The following is a 4,906-nucleotide window of genomic DNA, read 5'->3' as shown; positions in this document are numbered from 1 at the left end:
CTCTATTCCCAGCTGACCTGTTATGTAAACTTGGGCAAATCACTTAACTTCCCTATTGCCTCACCTGTAATGAATGACAGGGCAGTAAGCAGCACCTCTTTGGTAAAACACTTGGGAAAGCTGCTTATAGAAATACCATGTGCAAGAGAAAATATATCCCAGGCAAATATTTGTACCATACTTGGAAGGGTGTCATCTGAAACACAGAGGTGATCCCTAAACTAACAAACAGGCACTAAGGAAACACTTGAAAAACATTTGTTTTAAACCATGATGATCTCAGAGCTAGCACCTAAGCAGATCAAAAAGAAGTCTTGCTGTGAAAAGACGATCAGAGTAATAACTTTTTTTAATACATTTAGACTATCTCAGTGCCTTTGGTTATAAGAGTTACCTTGGGTATGTAATCTTGCTCATCAAAAACAAGGAAGTCTTCACAGGATAAATATAGTTTGCCTCTTCACATGGAAGAGAGAGAGAAAAAAGCATGCATTTTTCTGAACAAACCCAAAAAATGGGAAATTGCTTGTGTGGCGGAATGCCGGGCTAGCGGTTCCAGCACCGCTTAGGGGAGCTGCGGGCTTTGCGAAGCCGTGCGAGCGCGCGGCTTGTGGGGCGGGATTGGAGGTAGCTTTATAGCCGCCCTCGAGGTTCGCCGAGTTGGCACAAGTAGACGGCTTAGAGTAAGTTGTTAGTTTTCTTTGTAATAAGTCTATAGGATGTCCGTTGGTTCACGAGGTTCCAGAGCCAGCCCTTGCGTTCCAACACTGGAACTAGTCCAATGCTAGGTGCGGCTGCCGACTCCTTAAGTCCCAAAACTGGTCAACGGCTCATTGAGATGGGATGTTAGTAGTAGAAGTTATTACAGAGTAGATATAAGGTAAAGCAAAAAGGTTTTATTCACTCACCTGGCCTCACCCTCTTACGAGTAAGAGGGGAGGCCGGTTGGAATGAAGCTGCAGTAAATACAAATATAGTGAGCGTAGATATACTGTCTAAGCTACGATGAGAGGCAGTCGAGAAGTGGAGTCTCTGATGTTTCTTCAGTTACAGTATGCTGGATACAAGGGGGGTCTGTTGGTTCAGGGGGTTCCAGAGCCAGCCCTTGCGTTCCGACACTGGAGCTAGTCCAATGCTAGGTGCGGCTGCCAGCTTCTTAAGTCCCAGAACTGGTCAACAGCTCATGAATGGGATGTAGAGTACAAAACTGTAACACGGTGAGTCGTTGTCAATTGTTGGGTTTTCGAGGCCTTTGTCTTCGCTGGGATACGCCCAGGCGGGGAGGCTGAGAACTGGTCTGCAGGGTGATCGGGCCTACAGAGTTTTCCAGTTGTCGTCTCTGCTGCTTCCTGCTTCTTTGCCTCTTTTATAGATGTTGGTTGAAACTAACTTTGATATAAGCTAAGCATACAGGGATAGGATAATTTCTTTTACATAATAGTTACTAGGCAGATTCTCTACATAAGTTTCGTTTCTGCAAAATTGACACTTTTTAGATAAGAAGTAAAAGTTACAGAATACAGGTGTGTGGCTTACTGCCAATAGAGAATAGTACCAGGCACTTGCTTTGGTTAACAGTGAAGGCTTCAAGGTTACATAAATGTGATAGTGCCGCGTGGCAGTTATACAGAAAAAAGAAAATAATATAAAAAGAAAATAACATAAAACAGTTACAGCTTGTCATTGTAATTCTGTTCCTCTGATGTGCCAACCAAGAAGGAAATTACTGCAACATTCTATAGTTTTTCTGTCTGACCAGGTATGGCATGATATGGCCAGTAGGCAGAGTCAGCTTTTGGTGGGAAATATAGGGCAACTGCCCAGGTCCACATGCTGTGCGGGGCTGCAGACAGTGAAACAAGCTTGACAGTAATTTTTTTTTTTTTTTTTTTTTATAATCAGACAGCACTGCATTGGAACATTGTGGGGTAGGAATTTGGTTTTTTAAAATACATGTGTATTAGGGCTGTGCAAAACTTTAGTAGTCGTTTTGTTTCAGAAGTGTTTCAGCCTGTTTTGGTACCCAAAACACCAAATCTGAATCAGAATGGAAGGGCCTGAAACATCTCCAAAATGAAACAGAACCATCCAAAATGCTTCAGATGTTTTGGAGGTAGGCTTGCAGGGAAACAAACTCAGAAGAGCGTGGGGTGAAGGGCTGCTTTGATATTGACATCTGTAGCTGGCCAGTGTCTGTGATCTGTCCCTTAGGTCCCTTCCAGTCCCGGAGCTCTGGGGGAGAGACAGAGAAAGAACATACAAGGCTGTTTGTGAGCAGCTGTCTGCCTTTTGTGAGATCTGTCTCTTGCAGCATGAGCAGCAGAGCACAGGATCTGAAGGGCCTAGGCTGGTAGCAGTAGGTAGGCTGCTGCTACCATGTTGTAGCCAGCCATTAGCCATTTTCCCACTTACCCTTACCTACCATCTCTATTGTTAATCCCTTTTAAATATTTCTTCCCCCAAAATCCTGTTATTTATTCTTGTTATTTTTTTCACCCCAAACAAAAAGAAAGCTGTTCTTTGCCTGGCAGTGTCTCACCACTGTGTAGGAAAGCACTACTCATATAAACACAGAGATGCACATTTTACAGCACACCAAACATGAAGCATGCTGAAAAGGCAGGTGCCCAGTCTTTTGGCAGGGGGAACAGAGAAGCCAGAGGGAAAGCTGCTTTTCCTGGACAGAGCTGACCCGGCTGGGTCTATCCCATCCGGAGCAGCATGCAGCTGAAGCCGGCTTCCCACGTGCTGCTGGGGATGGGATGAGCCCAGTCGGGTCTACACTGGCCAGCAGAAGTGGCAGTGGAGCCATATGCCGCTTGGGACAGGACAAGCCCAGCCGGAGCGGTAGGGTCTCAGCTGCATTTCCCCCCGCCTGCACAGGTCAATCTCGAGCGGCACGCGGCTCCGCCGCCGCTTCTGCTGCCTGGTGCTGGCCCAGCCAGGCTCCTCCCATCCCCAGCAGCACATGGGAAGCTGGCTTCAGCTGCATGCCACTTTTCCTGGCCAGTGCTGACCCAGCTGGGTCCATCCCACCCAGAGCAGCATGCTTAGAGAATCTGGCCCGTAGGGGCTTCAATTCAAGCTTTTTCACTTCTTCAGTTCTATGAGTTTGGGGGTTAATCCCTGTTGATGACCAGGATGAAAATAATTACGTTACAACATTTTTCCAAGACAGAGTTGTGCCTTGCTGAGGTTGAATTGGGATCCACTGGCACCGTATGTGTTTTACTTCACCATACTGTGCATTTCTAGGCCAGGTTCTGGACAACTTGTGTACTTAGTTGGCCAGACAAGAGTTTAGACCATATTCAGAGCAGCATGCGGCTGAAGCCAGCTTCCCATGTACTGCTGCAGACAGGGCCCAGCTGTGTTGGCACTGGCCAGCAGAAGCAGCAGTAAAGCCTCCTGCCTTTTGGGACCAGCTGGCACAGGTAGGAGGAAAGTGCAGCAGCATGTGGGGAAGCCACCACTTGATAGGGGATGGGATGGGCTGGCCAGGCTGCACTGGGGAGGGAAAGCTGTGGCTAGGACCCCTAGGGCTTGGAACAGGAGGGGTCCTACAGGACTGGAGGGTGCCATGATGGTGAGGGGACCTGGGCCTGGGCTGGCTTCCTCTGTGCCAGGGTTGGGGGGAGGCTTAGATGGGATGGATCAGGACCAGGTTATGCTGTCACCAGTGATGGGTAGGGGGGTTGGCCAGCTTTTGATGCCTGGGGCCTGACAGGGTGGGCTGGGTCCTTGCTTGTGGGAGGGGTCAGTTTCCAAAGCCACCTCTCCAAAAGGAGTACTTCCAGGGGCAAGGGGAGGGACTTCCGGTGGCAAAGGTCAGGGGTTAGGGGGTGGGACTTCCAGTCCCAAGATGGCAACCAGGGGGTGGGGCAACTGAAAGGACAGAGCTACCCATGTGGCCCTCAACAGCTCGCCAAAACTCATTAAGCGGCTCTCTGCCCAAAATAATTGCCTGCCCCTGTGTTAACCACTGACCTAGCATTTACCAGCAGCAGCAACAAATCAGGGTTCCCTTGGCTACTCCCCCAATGAGGACAGAGGAGGAGAAAGACAGGGCAACAGGCTGTAAATACCCAGCCATCCAGGAATTCTGTCCTTATTCTGTACCTATAACATCCAAAAGTGGTGCTTACAACTTTTGCCTTATATGCATATCTTAAGATTTTTTTACCCCTCTGAGCTGAAAATGGTTGGACTGTACTAAGGCTGCAATTTGTCCTCACTGGCTGCATCTACACTGGCAGTGCTTATTAATTCTCCCACTGTTGTTCTGGTACCACTGCAAGTTCATCCCCAAAGTTGCCTGCACTCTCTACATTTTGATTTTGTTGAGATATGTGAATAACCTATTCCTTTAGCTTTTGTGCGCTGCCCTGAATATTTCTGCTGAAGCAAATGTGCAGCTGGTGGAACCATTGGTACAGACAGAGCACAAGGATTCTTGCCTGTGTCATCTTATCTAAAACTAGGACAACATGACTATGACCCTATATGACAAAATTACAATATTTATTCCCAAATATTTCCTTGTTTCAAGAAACTGTCCTATTTTTTGTTCTGAGAGATTAATCTTCAAATCACTGAAGTTTTCTCTCAATAATAAAAAAACAAACAAAAAACAAACAAAGCAAAACATGTTGAAGTCCTCCAAAACTACAAGTCTAGATGTCCTCAGCACTACCTCCAAGACCAATTCAGAGGAAAATAACTATGAATTCACTAGCTGGTTGATGTATCTATATTCAGATAATTAAATTACTACCATATTTAATATGGAGTATTGATATAACAGGCATTTTAGGGTAAAAATAAAAATCACAGAACCAGCAGTTGTTAGGATGCTTTAACTTTTTTCTTTGCAATTCAGTAATGAAAAACAATGCTGATACTTGCA

This window comes from Crocodylus siamensis, chromosome 2 (genome assembly GCF_052110815.1).
Source record: "Crocodylus siamensis isolate JL-2025a chromosome 2, ASM5211081v1, whole genome shotgun sequence".
NCBI classification, from domain to species: Eukaryota; Metazoa; Chordata; order Crocodylia; family Crocodylidae; genus Crocodylus; species Crocodylus siamensis.
Note: the sequence above shows the minus strand (reverse complement) of the source record.